This window comes from Lagopus leucura, unplaced genomic scaffold, assembly GCF_019238085.1.
Source record: "Lagopus leucura isolate 7727_CA_CO unplaced genomic scaffold, USGS_WTPT01 Super-Scaffold_100001, whole genome shotgun sequence".
NCBI classification, from domain to species: domain Eukaryota; kingdom Metazoa; phylum Chordata; class Aves; order Galliformes; family Phasianidae; genus Lagopus; species Lagopus leucura.
In genome coordinates, this window is record NW_024962262.1 from 65,973,417 (window position 1) to 65,992,846 (window position 19,430).

General features: G+C 37.9%; 1 long non-coding RNA gene across 1 annotated transcript; it reads right to left on the bottom strand.

Annotated features, from left to right (window-relative positions):
- Positions 1–378: 378 nt before the first annotated feature.
- LOC122177283 lies at positions 379–18,436 on the bottom strand. Its single transcript, XR_006178035.1, has 3 exons — positions 18,407–18,436; positions 5,772–5,857; positions 379–409 (listed from the first exon to the last, which is right to left on the bottom strand). It is a non-coding gene; the product is annotated as an uncharacterized LOC122177283 (long non-coding RNA).
- Between the last annotated feature and the right edge of the window lie 994 nt (positions 18,437–19,430).

Below are 19,430 nucleotides of genomic sequence, written 5' to 3' on the forward strand. Positions count from 1 at the left end.
TGTAAACAAACAAACAAACAAAAAAAGTGAAAAGACTTCTAGCAACGAATTAATTGCTACTGTGGTATCTGGTCTTAACCTCTCTGGCTCCTTCCACTTTACTAACTGGGAAAACAACTGTTCTGAGTTCAAACTGATTAATAGACAAGATATAAAATAGCCAGCTGCAGCCGTGGAGTTACTGAGCTGCCTACGGAGGTTATCAGGAGCTTGTCTAATTCTGATTGCATCAACTGATGCAGAAAAAACCCTAACAATGAAAGATATTACCCTGTCTATAAAATCTGCCATCATGTCTACAATAACAGTAGTGTTAGTTTGTCCTTCAGGTTTTCAAGCAACCTTTTCTTCCTCTGTCTGTTCACTGGATAAATGATTTGCCTTCCATAGAGACTCAGACTGTGGGATTCTGTGGTAAAGAGCAGAGAAAACAAACCTATAAAAGAAGTAATGGAAATTATGACTCATAAATGGAAAATTAGCTCCAAAAGATGATGTCTAGGAAGCCACTGCTGCAAATGCAGCTGTAGAAAAAAAACAACTAAAGTGGCATGATGTCTATACTGATATTCATCATGCCTAATTATTAGTTTCTCCAGGCAGTCTGAGTATGTGTTTGTACAGCTATTACTTAGAGGAATGCTTGCTGGCAAATTAAAATGTGCCATATAAAGACACTGAAGAACATCCAGACCTCAAATTAATGTTATCCTGATCCAACAACAGTTCAAGTAGGTTCAACCTCACTTTAAGATCATTCAATTTTTGTTTTACTTCAATGCACACTAATCAGAATGAAAAGGAAAAAAAAAAAAAAAAAATCTTTGCTATCCATGGTTCACACCCAGCTAGGTTTCTCCAAAGAACTTAAGATAATGAATGCTGAAACGAAATAGTGCAATGGTGATGGATGGTAGGAGTTAAGCATTTATGTACATGGATTCTTCAATGGTGAACTGATGGATAAATATAAAAGTGTCTCTGTTCAAGAGAACATACAAGGGAAGAAAGAATGTGCAGAGTGAATATTGCTTTAGAATGCTCATCTTTGCAACTTCAGTGACATTTGAAGATTGTCTTCAAAATATTATTTGCATTTTATGGCTAACATCCATGGAGAGGGTTCTATAGCTTTTTTTTTTTTTTTATAGATAAAAACAAGTAATATCAGGAAACTGGAATGAAAAAGTAAAATATCCAGCAATTCCCAAATGATATTAAAATCCAACTCTACTCACTATCTCACTGCCTGATTTACAAAATTCATCAAACTCCACCTTTATGTCTGTAAGGTCCTGCAAACTCTGTGAGGGTGAAACCTGAGGCTTATATCACTTGAAAAATCAAGACTTAGCTGTGGCATCTGAAAGCTAACAGTTCATTTTCAGAAGAAAAAAAAAGAAAAAGGAGCAGAGAAAGAGCTATCAAGCAGTTGTGCAGGGCAGGTAAATATTTGAGACGTCGTGGTGTTAATTATCTTTGATCTCAGCACAGACTGAGAAGTACTTTTATAGAGGACCTAGCAAGCAAGCTTTAAAACTCTTGTGAGATTTTACTCTGAAAAGTAAAGTATTTGTTTGACTCAACATTTTGATAAGACTTGACTGGGTTTCATTTTTTGACAAACTACCTATGCTATTTCTGAGATACTACATCCAAAGCTATTCACAAAAAGCTGATCAGTCACTACATGTAATACTCAGCAAGGTTCTTTGATAGGCTGCCAATGAAGCAAGAGTGAATAGAAGGCTCTAAAAGAGGTTAGTATTTTCTCTTAGGTCAGTAACATAGACACAGGTGTTCCACAAGTTGGAGATGCAGCTTGCTCAACTCAACTAAAGGTGGATATCATGTCCTATGTTAGTAATATTTCAAAGGCTTAAGGTATCTGAAAATAAACAAGGACCACAGAAAATCCATTACACATCTAGTAAAATCCAAGACAGATTTCTGCGTTATGAATGAATCATGTTATTTTTATTACTGTGTCATGGTTCAGGCTAGTTTGGCCTGACATCAGTTCCATGACTGATGAGGTGGGGAGGACCCACAGAGTCATGCCCCAAGGAAGGGGAAAGGAGGGCAGGGAAGAGGTAGCGAGATGGGCCTAAAAACAAAACAGCAGCAACAAACTAATGGAGAAAAATAATTTACTAAATATGACAGCAGAAAGCAAGTTAATACAATAATATACAATATAATTGGAATTGAAGCTAATAAATCAAATAAAATGAGAGAGTGAGTGTCCAAAACCGAAGGCCTAAGCCTAATACTGAAGGCGAGACAGCTAGGGAGCATGCACTGCAGAGACAAGCAGTGAAAGGATTAGTCTTGTGACTCCAAAACACTTTTATCTTTCCCTCTGAATGGAAAACAGAAACGGAACAGCGAAGCCTTCTAGGACATGTAGTTCATTTTTTCTCTTTTGAGAAAGGTACCTGGAAATATCAGCAATCCATGGACCTGAAACATTAACTCTTTAACTCCCAGTGCATGACATGACGTTATGATGTGGAATATCAATAACAGAAATCATGAAACTACAGCATCCTGTTTTTCTGCGACTGTTCCCCATCTTTTCTCTGTCTTCTGCCTATGTAACACACAGAAGAGGTGAGAAAATAATGAACTACTTCCTAAATGTCACTTTAACTACATTAATTGCTTGTAATATTTTTATAGCTCAACAGTAAATGACTTCAAAAGCATTTAATATATGATAGTTGTTTTTATGATCCTATTTATAGGCAATTATATGCCTATGTACTTAGTATGTGGCACTAAAGACCAGCTATGAACTTTGCTGTAAAAGTGAACATGCATGTTTTATCTTTAGGAATGCTGTCTTATTGAGAAATTAGCATCATTCCTGTTGCTGAAGTTCAGCTGTCTGTTCCCATAGCATCTGCACCATGTAATAACAAACACAATCTGGATACCACCAGCCCTAGACACAAGTGGCCCTCTCTGCAACATGACATGCCCGAAAAGACATGTGACAGAATGCCAATTGTATCTATTTAAATTTGTGTGTGCTCTTTCACAGTGGAAGTTTGGCTTTTGCAGGTATCACTCATCCATTTCTAGTGTAACCAAAACAGTTCACTGTGAGTGGTTTTCTGTTCAGTGCTTGGACTAATAGTCATAGACTTTTGTGTATGTGCACCTGAGAGTGCAGAAGAGGATGGGGTAGCTCCTTCTTTCAGCCTATTCATTCCCGAAAATAAGAAAGCATAACTGGAAACTGGGCTCCATCAGGAGAAGAGATTTCTCCCCATTCTCCCTTCCACTCACTGCTTCTATAGAAATTCTCATTGTCTTATGTGATTTAGCTTAAAATTAAAGGTGTGGACCAAATGAATTGAGACTGCTCCATTTTGCTATATCTGCTGTGCCACAGAAACAGGACTGTGATTTGCCACTCCCTCAGATCTTCCACAGAGCATTCACACCCTTTGTCTCACAGCAAGGTGTCTGTCAACTGCTGAGGCTGGAAAGCAGGAATAAGTGAGATGAAACCCTCAGCCTTCACTAAATTAAACACTGCAGTTAAAAAGACATATTTGAATCCACCTTCCCCTTAAGAAAGCCAGCTTTTTTTTGATTTTAATCTCAGTGCTGAAGGATCTTCCAGCCTTGTTTTGACTGATAGCCCCTCAAGAGGATTTCAGCGGGTAGGTATCATTGAGTTTCAGTAACTGGTTCTTACTAATTTGTTGTATCATGTTTTAAAAAAGGAAAAGAACTTCAGTTAACTTCCTCACTGTTTATAATACATAACGATAGATAAAAACAAATTATTCCTTCTGTTTTCTATTAATTATCTATGTTCATAGTACAGAAAACAAATATCTTCTATGCATCAATACTGTGATGTGCACTGAAGAATTAAATACATCCATATAATTTTTTTCAATGGATTTTTATCAAGCATAGAGAATTGTTTCAATACATGTTAAGAGATTAAAGTAGCAACCACTTTCCAAGTTGCTCAAGAGCTTTTCTAAGTGAATGTAGGGTAGTACAATTTTCTAGTTAAAATGAATTTTCAGTAGACATAAAAATCACAGAACAGTCATCTGCCAATGACATAAGATAATTCCAAAAACAGCAGCCTGACAACTCAGTTTAGTGAATATGTCAAACATGTAGTGTGAAATAATTAGAACCTTTGTTTCTGGCTTAATCATTCTCCTACACTGTTGTGGTTTAATACAACAATCTGATTTGGCATTCTGGCCCTCAGCAACCATGAAACAGAAGGGACCTCTGAAAGACCAGGCAAGGTAGACAGCTGCTTAATATCTCCATCTCCAAGGCAGCTTCAATTCCCTGAAGTATCCTCTCCTGAGGTAGTCTACGCCACAGATGCACAGGGCCTCAGGGCCAGACACCATGGGATGTTTTGTCCACTCCTTCCCAGTTAGCCTCCAATGTGGTCAGCTCTTGGGATCCCCCTGTCACTCCAAAAATACAACAGATGGATTCTGCCCCTTTATACCTTGATGGCATTGTGGCATATTGTGCACTGGTGGCCTTATACTCCTGGGGTTCCTATGCACCAGGCCATTGAAGCCACATCATCCAAGAAACCCAGTTGTTCCTTTCCTCCACCAGGTTGGAGGTAAGGTCCTGCTGATCCTGGTCATAGTCTTTGTTACTCACTTCCTGTAAATGCAAAATCACAATGATTTTCATTAAGATCAGAGGTGAGATCAGCTCACCTGCTCTCTACTTCTGGAGAACTGCCAACTGAAAACTGGAGTAGACATTTTCCTGGAAGAACCCCATTTACCTTGTTTTTACTTGCAACTCATACTCATTCCTCTAGGCCCAAGGCAGATTTTGTATCCCATTTTCACTAACTACCCACCATCCTCTCACCCCCTCTCACTATGGAATGGGGGAAAAAACTGAAAGATGCAAGAACTCCTTGGTTGAGATAAAGACATCTTTATAAGCAAATAAAGAAAGAAACCAAAACCAAGAATAAAAAAAACAAGTGATGCACTATGCTCAGCCAGACCCCAAGCAGCATCAGCTCTCCTGGTCAACCACTCCCATATATTGTTCATGATGTCATGTGGTATGGAATATCCCTTTGGCCCATTTGGGTCAGATGTCCCAACTGCGTTCCCTCCCATATCCCTGTACACTTCCAGCCTCCTCCCTGGCAGGGTGACATGAGAAGCCAAAAGGCCCTTGACTGGTGTAACCACTGCTCAGCAAACTACATCACTGCTGTATTATTGACACTGTTTTGTTTTAAATCCAAAGCACAGCACCATACCAGCCACTATGAAGAAAATTAACTTTATCTCAGCCAAAACTAGGATATTTCTAACAATTTCTAATTCATCTTCTTGATGTATTGAGACATGATATGTCCAACACAGGAGTAATGTGAAGTATTCAATTAAAGGCTGCTGATTATATTCACATGTGCACAGAGACAAACAATTAATGTAATGAACCAGTTATTGCAAAGCTTACCATAATATTGTATGAGATCTTCTGCTCTAGAAATTACCCTGACCACATCTTTATGCTTTCCTTCCTGTATTACTGTAAAATGCAAATTAGCACATTGAACTCTGAAAGGCTGCAAGGGGACTGATCTATTTAAAGCCTGTGCTGTGGAAACACAGTCCTACAGCAAATCTGGAAAATAAATTAAAAGCAATTAGATAAAGTGATGAAAATACAGAAGCAGGGTTAAGAGTTAGCAGCCTGCTCAGTATTTATTGAAGCAAGATATTTCCAGTACGAACCTGTGACAGGAAGTCTAGTGGCGCGGAGTTTGCTTTTCCTTGTCCCTGATAGTCAGTCACTGCTGCTTGCCCAGCCATCTCCTTCCCTGGAAGAGCCAAGAGTGATGTCACAGCCATCTTTAATTGAGGACAATCACAAGTCTTCTGTTTACGTGGACTGTTCATCAGACTGCATGCTCCAGTGAATTCACGGGTGGAATTTTCCTTATTCTTTATAACTTTTACACTCAAATACAAAGGGTCTACATCACCCCTGCTCTGCTCTTAGCTCCTCTTGCTTTATGGGACAGAACTAACAGGCTAGGATCACAGAATGGATGCAACTGAAATATTAACATGGTACCCCTACTCTGTGTACCAGAGGTCCCAGCTCCTGACACACTGTTACTGTCTTTGAAGGAGAAGTTCCTTCTGCTCTTATGGAGGAGAACTGGCTCCACCACTGATACGTCAATCTATGCAGTAAAATAAATAAATAAATAAATAAAAATCTAGTGCTGTAAAAGGAAAATGTTATTGGTATTTTCTTGCTAAAAGCTTTTTTTTGTAGTGTATACAGCTCTCTTTTATCCTTCTCTTGAAGAACAGAGAGCACTGGTTACAATTCCAGATCCTCAACCTTTCTTCACTTTTTAGGTATTAGTTTATTACAGTATTGCCACGGATTCAGTCTATCTCTGGGACAGAAATGCCTTTAATCTCAATCAAATGTCTAGAGCACTTGGCAGTGATGGGCAAATCGTTAGATCAAGTTCTGCTACATTCTGCCAGAGTGCTTGTAATCTAGAAAACAGGACAGGTGATGCTCTCAGACATGCAGGGGAGGACAAGGTAAGAACAAGACATGATTGGGCAGTGCAGTAGGACAGGTGTCTTCTCTGTCAGTTCTTTTGATTGTGTTGTTGGCAATGAGAATTTTAGGATAACGTATTGCATTGCAGACCTTTAGAGATATTTATAACAAATATCTTCTGAGCATGAGAAATGAATCACAAAAAAAGAAAACCGTGTCTGTCCAGGTATTAACAGCTGGAATGAAAAGCTGTATAGAGCAACAAATGATAAATGACAGACTGAATGACTAATCAAAACGGTCATCTCCAGGCTGTCACAATGTCTAGGCATTCCAAGAATGGAAAAAAGAACTTCAAAAGCACAAATAGCACATTGACACTGATGATGCACCATTGAATGGGGCCTCTATTGAATGGGAGACTGACATGTTGTAATCATTTGTTGTTATTTTGGGATGATATAACAAGTTACTAGTACGTCCCAGATGAGGACAAAATTGAGATGGTACAATAAGTCTTACTTCAGCTCACTACATTTCCAGGTTACTTTTCTGTCAAAATTGTGACATACCCAGATGGCGCTGCTTGAGGAATATTTGTGAGGTCTTGTGTTTTGCAGCACATTGTTTAAATTAAAGCAGTAGCTGAATTTCCTCTTAAAAATCTCTCTCAATATTTCATTATTGTTGACAGGAGTCACAGGTCTGAAAAGACTTGTACTGTGCACGTCTGACATTATCTTCAATCTAGCTACTACCTTCTCAGTTAGAACATGTTGAGAAAAAAATAGCTAATCATTTAAAGAGCATACATACAATTTGATAACACCTAAATTGCTGCTAGTGCTATTTATAAATAATTCAAAATAAATGAGAGCCACAGTAAACACAGCTGTAGGTTTTTTGCTGTCACCCACCTGCTGGTGAATCTGGGATAGAGCTTTAGCAGCTGCTTATCAGCTTCAAACAAAGAAACAAAAAAAAAATCCATTAACAATATTATTACTGTCACTACTAAAGCTCTCACCTGGATACATGCAACTTGTAAAACCTGGTTCTTGGTGTATTTTTCTCATCTGACAAGAAGTATTTTCTTCAGTACCAGCCATGACTTTCACCTATAGCCTGATGCAAAACGTTCAAGTATAACATATCTTTCAAAGACAGTCTAAGGTAAGAGAGAACACTGCTGCATGTAGAGGTTTTTTTTTTGCAGAAAATACTTAGGAAAGAAAACTCTTTAATTCCCACGTGAGTAGAGTATTCTTGTATTTGTATGTCCTTTGAATTTGCCATTCTCTAGAAGACAAGTTTCTAAAAATAACACATTGGAGATTACTATCCATCAGTCCCAATCTGTATAAATGCTGTGAGCCATGCTAATCAAACACAGAATATTCTCTCCAGTACCTGTCTGTTTGCACTCACTGAGGATTTGACTCCAAAATACTTTTGAAAATAAGATTTCTCCTCAAGTTTCTGATCTGTAAGGATTTCCAACATAGATAAGCAACTAGAAGGATTTGTCCTCTGCCATGTGAAACTTCTCTTTTTTGTTTTGACTGTGCACCCTGCGTACCCGCTTGATATCCAAAGTAAGTAGCCTTGGGATGTATGACAGGAAAACACCATATTATCTTGTCCTACATGACTTCCTAGCCAAATGTGAAGAATAAAAAAATAACAATTCTGCCTATCAACACTAGATGTTGTGAAATAGTCTCTTGTTCAAAAGTTCACTTACTTCTTCCTACAAGCAAGAAAGGAATTACATATGCAACACTGAAACCTGTCATAAGCAGATAAAAATCACAATAGCTGGATCCACTATGTTGATCTTCAAAGATAGCAGTTGTCTTTACATGAAGTTCCCACTCCAGTACTAGAAATCTTTACTGTGTCTAGCCTATAAGTAGTTCCTTCTGCCCTTTCTGTGCTCTTCTTCATGCAACTGCCTTTTTGTCAGACAAAGGGTTACCTCAGTTATTTACTTTGATTGCTTCATTTTAATTGGCTATGCATACAGAGTTACAAAGCAGTGATTAAATGAGCAGAGCGTCTTTCACAAGTTCAACTGTTAGAAAAGGAAATGGGAACAGGATGGCTCTGATATAATGGGGGGAAAACTGTGCTGGAAACAGTCATGGGATGGATATATAAAGACAAATGAATGTCAGCTTTAAAAATAGAATTTTCCAAGGAACAGCTTCAGAGAACTGAGAAGGAATTTGCTTTTCCCTTTTTATTTTTTATCCAAAGAATTAAGAGACCAGGAGAAGGGGAGCTGCCAAAAAGCACACAAAGTGGTTTCTTATTTGAATGCGAATGAAGTTTTCCAACCAGTGGCAAAAGTTTGCTTTTTGCCACGCTTGTGGAACTCGTCATACTAATAGACCAGATAGAATAAATAGACCCTTTTTTCATGCAAATATAAAGTGTTCGAGAGTGCTGGGGAGGAGGAGTGTCGGACAAAAGTGGACAAGCAAACTGAAGGCTGAGATGCTTTTAAATTGTTCTCTATTTATATTATCCAGTTCAACTGAAATATTTGGCAAAAATGCCCATAGTCTCTAAGATGAAAAAGTGCATCTTTGTAAGACGTGTTTTCCCCAAGAAATCCTAAGAATATTACTGGTAAGTCTCTTTAAATACAAAAACTTAAATTACTGCACTAGTAGACCCTGCCAGCATTATGAAATCAAAGCTGACTTTGAATAGAAAAAATATAGGTTACAGAATGCACAGCAGGGTTTCCTGGTTTAGATCTATAGCTCCCAGACCAGGAACTAACTTGTAATTATTTGACAGAGCTCTGGAAGGCATCCTCTACCAGCATCAGAGAAGGGGGAGTGTTCACTTAATGTTTCAGGGCTCGGAGTCCTGTTACTTTGCTTCTTTATCTCCGGTGAGCAATTATAATCTCAGGAATCACTGATTTTACTCAACTCCCATGTTAATTGACTCAAGTGATAAGGCCAGAATGTAATAAAAATCCCTTCCAATTGTGCATGATTAAAAGGATAAAACATAAAGCAGGATGTTCAGTGTGAAAGAATCAACTCGCTTAAATGGCTTAAACTGCTAAAATAGTAGCCAAGAAAAATTAGAATTGTATTCCCTCAAGTTCTTTTATACTGATATTAAGCACTTCTTCAGTTGATTTCAGAATATTTATTTATAGGGAGTCACAGTATTTCACTACAGTCATTCCTAGTTATTAGGTGAGTGCACTGGAAACATAAATTCCTGAGTTTCGATCCAGCTTACTCCTTGGCATTGGACACCCCTGCTTTATATAAATTTTCAAAGACGATATTTCCCTCCACAGCAATGGAAAGGAAGTAAACTTTGCAGGGTTCTGCTGAGAGGGGAAAGAAGTTTGTTCAATGTGATTTGCTTAGTGATCGCTGACTGGACAACTGCATCATGTTTATCAGGCTGACTGGGAAATTAAGGAACAGGTGGTAGTGATGGTGAAGATTAAAGAACAGAGCTACGGGGATACTCACTTGGATAGTGCAAAGCACGTATATGAATTTTCCCTGAAGGAGTAGGATTGATGTTTAATGATAGCAGCTGTATGCATGACAAAGGGACACATTAAAAGGAAGACTAAATATGGAAGAGAGCAAAAATAAAGTGACTTTGGTCCCTCCAAGCTTGATCAGATCAGGCAGATACTGTTAGCATTCAGTTTTAAAGCAGAAGAATATGTATTGCTGCATCTGTTTGTTTTTTTTTTTTTTTGTTGGTATTTTATGGGTTTTTTTTTTTTTTTTTTTTTTTTTTTTGCAGGTTTTGAGCAAATCACAGGGCTTTCTTGTAGCAAAAACAAACACTTTCACTCTATTCAGTCTAGTGGTTGTAAAAATTAAAGATCCATGATGTGCTACCATTTCTTGCACCTAGACTATTAGCATCATCACCATATAAACAAAACATCAAAATGCCTGTGGTACATGCAGCAAAGAGAAGCACCATTAATATTACATCATGAGCCCTTTACAACTGTTTGATTCAGCCCAGGAATTCTGATGATTAGGACTGTCAGATGAGAACCCCTCCTACATTGCTGAGGGGGAGGTATGCGTAATTTAAAAAGTAATCATTCCTTCATATGAACTAAGACAATGAGTCAAATATTTAAATGTATTTATTTGCATATGGGGCTAATTGCAGACTGTGAAATTTTTTTGTCTAATTCATTTTGGAGTTTGTGAAAATCTTAACAAATTAAATCATACCATCATTTGAGTTGGAAGGGAGCCTTAGAGATCAACTGGTCCAACTCCCCTGCAAGGAAGAGGGACACCTACAGCTACATCAGGTTGCTCAGAGCCCCATACAGCCTGACCTTGAGCGTCTCCACGGATGGGGCACCCACCCCCCTGTGGGTACCCTGTGCCAGTGCTTCACTAACATGCTACTGATACTGTTTTAGCAATGAAAACTTTTAAGATAAATATGCTTTTCCTAAAAATCTCTAGAATTTATCCTGCAACCTATGTTTCTGCAATTTGCATTCATATCAGCTGTGTTCCATCAGAAGTTCTGAAAAGGGTCTTGCTCTCTTCTGATGGAAATGAACATCCTGATGTTTCATTTTCATGACAAAGACTATACAAAAAATAATATAAACCTCATGTTCTCCTGACATTGACCGAGGTAAGTAAGGAGAATAAGATAAAAATAAGAGATTACTCATTCACATTTTAACACTGTTATCAGAAGGAATCCGTAGATACCAGTTACAGAGGCAATACTGAAGTGCATCATGTTCAGCATTACAAGCATTGCTTGAGTTATATTTTAACGCTTTTTCATATCTGCACTCCTGACACACATTTCAGACACGATCAAAAGAGTTCTTCTGTGAAGGACAATGAAGTATGATTACCTTTGTCATAACTGCATTATACCTTAAAGCCAAATGACAAATTAACAGAAAAGACTCTATCTCTCCATGCCTTTTCTTTCTACACGATGATACACAATAGCCTTTCTTACAGGGAATTCACTGCAGCATGCAAACCAGAAGCAACACGTTTGAGTAGAGAAAATTCATTTTCAAGGTTTTGCTGCCTCTTGTACTACTGCAGTAAGTTCTACAAAAGCAGAGACAAAGAAAAAGAATGTCCCCAAAATATTTTCATTAATTACATTTATCACACTGACAGTTTCTTGCTCCAACACTCTTAAGATATAAGCAAAACTTTCAGCACCTCGTTGAGCTTATTTATTGGTTAAAATGAAGGAAATTCCATTTTCCTCTTCAATATTCTCACTTGCTTGCATTCAGAGTTAATAGTACATGCCGTGTAGAGTCTGCAGTTTGATTCATCCTATGCAGTGAGCAGTCGCACTTAGTTTTTATCAATAAATTCTTTGCTCTTTGAAATTGAATTATACTGCTGACTTTTTAGATTATATGATGTGAAGAAAATATCTACATGTTCTGATTTGCATGATTGAAAAGAAATTTAAAAATTCAGATCTTCCAATAGGAGATTTTTTTACTTTTGACTTCTGGAATGTATTTAGAAACTTATGCAAGACATGTTATAGGGAAATTGATATTATTTAGGATTTTGTAGGATAACAATCTCCTGATAAGTTTGTATGGTGTATTGATCTCTATCAGAGCTCATTTATGCATCTGTCAGAAATAATAGGATTCTTTCAGTTCAGATTCTTTTCAGGGATTCTTGATCCTTATTTCTTTTGATTATTTTCTCCAAGTCACACATTTGGAACATGCTGGAAGAAAATGCAGGGCACCAGTCATTGACAGCCATTTTGAAATAATATGTAGGAAAATAAGTTTCTCTTTAAAGGAGGAAGAGCAATGAAGTGAAACAGAAGGACTGTTGCCAAAATAGATATCAGCATCTGTCACACAGGAGAGAAAAACCTTGTAGCTGAGTAAATGGATGATCGCCCAGAAACAACAGAAGAATCTGGCAGTGGAGCAAGTGCTACAAACATCTGCCTAGTGTCTGTGCTACATCAGGGCTCTACAATGCTTGGAACAGTTTCTTTCATCTCTCAAGTACTGATCTTATGCTCTGTCATGCTGTGCCAGAAAGATCCCTTGTCTCCTCCATCCTTTCCTGATTTGTGTGCTCTAGTCTAATTCTCTTCACTTTGCTTAGCTCAGAGGACAGTACAAAGACACACTCCTATACCTTCACGGTAGGAAAAACCATGGGGAAAAAGGCATTCTCTATGAGCCAAGAGGTAGATTAATGTCCAAAAAGGAACTGTAAATTTTCTAGTGTGCTTACTGCAGCCCACTTTCTTTGGTACTGCTTGTTTGTGTCTTTCAGGAGCCCAGACTATCAAGTGAGTCTAACAGTCCCTGTCACATAAGCATTTGACCTCCAGATGAGTCATAAATGCTGAGAAAACATGCATCAGTGGAACTGAAACTTATAAAAAAAGATAAAATTCACAGCCATTATTTTTATTACTATCTTTTTAGTAGGAATCAAAATGGTACTCTTCTCCTTCCTGTGTGATTTAACTTCACTCATTACATTACAAAACTGTCAAAGCAATGCTCCAAACTTTTCTAGAGATAAGCCATCGCAATGCTGCTGGCATTCCTGATTAGAAGTATTACCTTCGGGTTCAAGCCACCTTCTTCTGCTGGCATTAGAATAAAACTATTTCCAGAGGTGCTACAATAAACTGTCAGGTATTACTAGTAGTTAACTTTCTTTCCTCTTGTCTTCCTGGAGAAGTGTCAACCAGTGTTTCTTTTTGAGGTAACAAAAGAGTCCTTACAGTCCGTGTACAAAAGAAATCTCACTTCTTTTGAAATACTATCAGGTGGCTTTCATACTATCAGGTGGCTTTTCCATTTATACAAATCATTATTTCTAAACTGAATAGAGATAAGTATTCAGTGTATTTCACTAATTCATTGCATCTCCTCTTATTCTAATGTTGCAGTATTTCATTCAGCAATTCATGCACTTTTCTTATTTACCCTCATATCGTGAACTCAATCAAGTTTAAAGGTTGCTACAGTACCATGATTAGCACTTTAAAAAGCAACCTAAAGTAACTTGTCCAAATATAGGTATGGTCTTACTTTTTGGTGTGCAGAGCAGCATTCTTCTAAACAGTGTAGTTCTTTATAATTACCCAGACAAGTTCCCAACTGGAGCATTGCAAAGTACTCATCTTTAACACATGGCCTGATTTCCTTTATATACCAAATAGGATTTGTGGAAGGGAAGGTACTGCAAATCTTGTCTTGTCCTAATAGAGGACAAAGTACAAGGATGAGGCTAGAGCATGCTTTGAGATTCGAGAGCTGGAAATCACTGCTAGGAGCTGTAAAGGAGCATCATTATTGCTCCTATATTTCACATCAAGCTCAACACATAACAGCTATTGCCCAAAATGGATCTGTAATTCTTTAGCATCCTGTATAGAATACAAGTAGTCAGGCTGGGTGAGTCAAGATTAAAAGAAGGATGGCTAGGTTATTAGAGACTAATATTAGCACAGTATCTTCTGCAAATGCATCTTTCTAAATGCAAAATGTATGCATTTGTATTTCAAGTCTTGGGACTATATGGGGGATGGGATTAATTTTGTATACTAATGGAACTAGAAATCACAGAATTACATAGGAATGGATTTTTAAAAAGAATGTTATTTTCCATAAAAGTAAAAATTTTACAGTTAAAATGTTGAGGAGTGCTCAGTTATTTTTTGCATAGAATAATTATGCTACAGCTGAAGTTTACAGCTGTTGAAATGCAGATAGTAGAGTGTAGGACTATACATAGGGAATGTAGAGTTTTGAACAAGAAAGTGTATGTTCCAGTTCCTCTACTTTGTTACTCAGACATCCCAAAGCAACATATGTGAATTTTTTTTCCCAGGTAAAGCTTATATTAGTATGCACTTGGATGAAAACAAGGTTCCGCTCAGGTAACAGTGTTCTTTTTCTTAGGACAGATGCCTTATCACTAATGTCAGACTCAGGTATCAGAGTGGATCTTCTTATCTCATCTTCCTCTACCAGCCTCTGTGTTTCATCCCATTGGATGGATTTTTTTTTTTTTTTTTTTTTTTTTTTTTTTTTTTATCTAACAGAAAATAAACTGATAAACCTTAACAGTAACTAAACTCTCTATTTGCTCTAGCCTCACTGACCAGGACCACTAAAAAAGACAGCTATCACACAAGATGTCTGCTCATTGGAAGAGGAAACTTGGTTTTTCTTCCAGAAAATGGATCAAAATTTTTGTATCTCAGACTGTTCTTGCAACAGTGAAGAGATCTGTGAAGTGAATAATCCTGATGCATGTCTTCTTCAGTACAAGGGACTTCTGTAATCTCTTGCAGGGAAAAAATTTCACTCAGGTTCTGAGAAATTTTGGGATGTGCAAGGATACTTTACATGGTATTTTTCTCTTCCTTTACTAATTAAAATCTCATAGCTCTAAGGAAGTGGAATAATATCATGCAGAAACTCATTTCACTTGCCTGGTGGTGCAAGTAGGTGTTTGAATACACGATATCATTGAGGGAGTCTCACTTGTTCAAGTTCCTTGTACTCGTCTCAATTCACAGGCTGAGTAGGGCACTATTTTTTACTATATGCATACATTTTTAATCTTTCTGGGACTACTGCTCTGCTGGGACCATTGGCTGATTCTTCAGAGTAAGAGTCTCAAACTAGTAAATAAATACTGATATTGATTCCAATTCACAGTACATGGACAATGAGTTTTTTGATGTTACATAAGCAAAGCCTGGAGTGTGCACAGCTGCTGTTGGCAGGAGAGCAAGAACAGATTTTTTTTTCTAAGTATTAATGAATGTACAACGTACTGTATATTTTTTTTTATGTTGTGCAAACTTGATTGTTATTTTAAAATAAATCATAAGGAATTATAGAAACAGTTTTCTTACTCTGTGTACTACAGCTCTAAATACTAGAAAAGATAAACAGCAGACTTACTGCAGCCCTAAGCATGCATGGCAGAAAAGCCCTGCTGCTTGGGAGGGGACCACGCTGGATGTAGATCCTATTCCTGCAGATTTCTCTGCCCTTTCCTTGCCTTGCACTGGATCAAAGAAAGGGAGAAGGAGAAAGGGGAATAAATCATCTCTCACACCACTGCTTTCCTAGACGTCACCACTGCCCTGAGTTGCCCTCTCCTGCAGCACTATCCTTCACTAACACTGCAGAAGCTCTGAATCTTTGGGCACTGCTCTGTAGTCTGGAGCATTTACCATGCCCAGATTTCACAATACATCTCCTGCCTTTTGCAGATAAGAATTTCAAGTTGATAGGGCAGCATGGAGTGCTCGTTTTATTCCTTCAACTTCTGCCAAAATCCACCAGTGCTTTACCATTCTTCTCTTATCATTTTGTTTTTCCATACAGATGAGAAGACTTTCCCATCCAATTCTACTCACTCCCTGCAATCTTCTTTTTCTCCAACAAACTGCAGGATCTTTCCATCAATCAGTGCAGCCTTGCTGAGCACCAGGAAGCAGACACTTGATATGAGAGGAAACATCACAGACGGGACAATTTCTTCTCTCTCACCTTGCACATCCTTGAACAACCATGGAAAATGCAGGGAGTTACAGATGATGCCTGTTCACTTTCCCTCTGGGTTGCTCACTTCAGTACTTTCAAGCTTTTGACCCAGAGCTCCCTTTTTTACTTAACTTGAAATCATTTATTTTTCCTCCACATTTTCTTTTCTTCCCATCTTGCTGACATGAGCACATTCTGTTTTGTTAGGAAATAACCTCAGCACATTAAGAGCAGAGAAAGAGCTGCTGGAACGATAGTTAATAGCTGATTCCTAGAGCAAAAGAACAAGGGAAAGAAGGCAGTGCTGTGGCCATCCTTTTTCTTGTACTCTCCCTGTTTTCAGCAGTGTGCAATTCTGTGTGAGACTTGAAGTGCTCCCTGCTATAAAATGTCATTGTTCAATTGAAAAATCAGTGAGAGTTTATGCTTGCACGTATACTACACCCAACACCAGTAGCTATTTCTTCTTTCTTTAGTGAAAGAACATCTACATGAAACAAAGTACATTTATATACTCATCAGTACACCTAACAGACATAAATTATACTAAAGGCTCACAAAGTGCAATTAGGTAATCCATGTGTATGTGTTGGATAACTGGAATAAAGCTATAAACTTATACGTTCAATTGCAATGTACAGTTCTAAGCAGCAGAAGCCCTACCATGTAAAAAAAACCAAAGTGAGGAAAAAGACACAGTCTAGCATCATATCCCCACAGGATCAGCAGTAGGTGGAGGGATAAAGCCAACACTCTTCTATAGCCAGAACAGGTAAAAAGACATCTGCTCTTTTGATTTCCTCCATCTTTTTTCCTTTTCAGTTATCCAAATTTGGCTGTCTTAAGAAGAAACAGGCAATGTTTTTCAATAGTCAAATGTTGGAGTGAAAGTATAAAAAAAGCCTAGTATATATCAAACCTATCTTTAAAAACTCCAGTGAAAAACCTCCACAGTCATCATCAGAACCTTGCTCCTCTCACTGCCTTGTCTTTACAACATATCCCTAAATCTGTCTTACTATAAATTAAACTAGTATTTTGTTTCCCTGCTCCACAAGCACAGCACAAAGAACACTTACTGTCCTTTTTAGCACAGTATCTTCTCTAGTGGAAGATATCACATCTTCCTCTTGCATGTTCCCATTTGTAAAAATGTTTAAATATGCTCACCTTTTTTAAAATGTCACTATTACTAAACCTCTTGTCCAGCTATCCTCCCTTGGATTTGCCTGCATCTATACTTCCTTTAAGTTTAGTTATGTGAAGCCTTGTCAGCACTAAATAGAGCAGAATAATTTCCATCCACGTGTTATATGTGACATTTCTAAATTTCTCTCCAGCTCTTACAGAATTTGCATCATCCCCTATAGTGCCATCTATGCATTTCATAAATGGACCATTTACTCTATCACACAGCATAACTGGAAATATGGGTCAGAATTAGGTCTACTGCAAAACTGCATGAAATCAGCACTTTATTTAATTTTTTAAAAAAATCACTACTTCTGCTCAAATTAAGTTTTCAAACTGTTTTACAGTTCATGAAACACAGGCTACAAATTGTCTTGTGATAAACCTATAAGCAATGACAAAATCCTTATTGAAGTCAATACAAAGTACAACTACAGCTTCTTCCTCATCAACCTTTCCTGTCAAAAGAGGAAGTCAAATTGCTTCGACATAATTCATTCTTAGTAAATGCATGCTTAGGAAATCTCTGACTTCACTCTCTTCATCAAAAGTCAACTCAGTGCAGCAGCAGCAGGTATCTGACACAATTCACTGTAGTACAAGAATACAACTAACCAGAAGAACAAGAAATTTAGGAATTAATCTGTGTTTCATTTGAATCAAAACTTTCAAAAGTAGAGTTCCAGTATAATTGTATCATGCAGACTTTCATTGTTAGTGCCACACAAGTGCATTTTTTACACTTCCTTTCAGCTCTGAACCACAATAAGGCAACAGTTTTTTGTTTGTTCACTTGTTGTTTTTTAAATAACACAAGTAGAAAATGGTAGTCTTAGGAAATCAACTGAGTTTCCAGAATATTCTATTTAAGACTCACAGAGTGGTAGGTGTTAGAAATGGACCACTGGAGATCATCAAGTTCAAACCCTTGCTAAAACAAGTTCTGTCTTTTCCTATTTTTACCTATCCATATTAAAATTCTTAATATAAATAATACATATTTACTAAAGTAATAATTTAATATAATAATTTAATCAAATAATAAAACATAAAGCCACAGTGCAACTATTCATCACCTACCAATCAGTGTGCAACACAAATACAACAACCCGCTGGCAACAGGAGAGGTCTCTGGAAAATCACATAGCATTCCCCTCATACAGCAGACTTCCTTTAAGTGCCTCCCACAATTTTATTACATTCTGTGTGGTGTCAAATTGTACGGAATAATCCCCCCTCCTAATTCAGGCACCTGTCCTGGCTCCACCCCAAATCATGGTCACAGCTCTGCCCTGCACTTGGCCCCAGGTGCACTCCCATCACTCAGCAATGACCAAATATCTGTGTGCTATTATCACTTCTACAGCTGAAACCAGGCATTTATTTATTTATTTATTTATTTATTTATTTATTTATTTGACCCTCCTCTCCCCCCCAGGTAAGTAAATTGAATTTACATTCCTGGTTTTGGGATATCCCTGCTTTTGGCATCCTATTTTAAATTCAGTTACATCATACTGTATCACTTGAAATTACACAGCAATTTGTTTAAATACTCTGGCATTGAAGGGATTTTAATTGAGATGTCTGTACACTGAAATCCTGCCATGGAACAAAACAAGCTCTAATCTTTTGGGGTTCTACACAATCAAGTTAAATGCCAACACTGACATTTGATGTGGTTAAACAGGCTGCTGTATCTTTATAAAGTGTCTGTACAGCAACACAGGTTGTTTCAGTGGAGGAAGGTGGTGTTAATGTTTGCACCAAGTCTGAGAATAATCTCTTTTATCCTCCAAGACAAGATTTTTTTCCAATGCTGGCATCGAAGGGAGACCTGATGTTACCCCAGAACCCCAGAACTGTGTGCCCAGGTGGCCAAGAGGGCCAATGGCATCCTGGCCTGCATTAGAAATAGTGTGGCCAGCAGGAGCAGGGAGGTAATCGTCCCCCTGTACTCAGCACCGGTGAGGTCGCACCTCAAGTACTGTGTTCAGTTTTGGGCCCCTCACTACAAGAAAGACATTGAGGCCCTGGAATATGTCCAGAGAAGGGCAACGAAACTGGTGAGGGGTCTGGAGCACAAGTCTTATGAGGAGCGGCT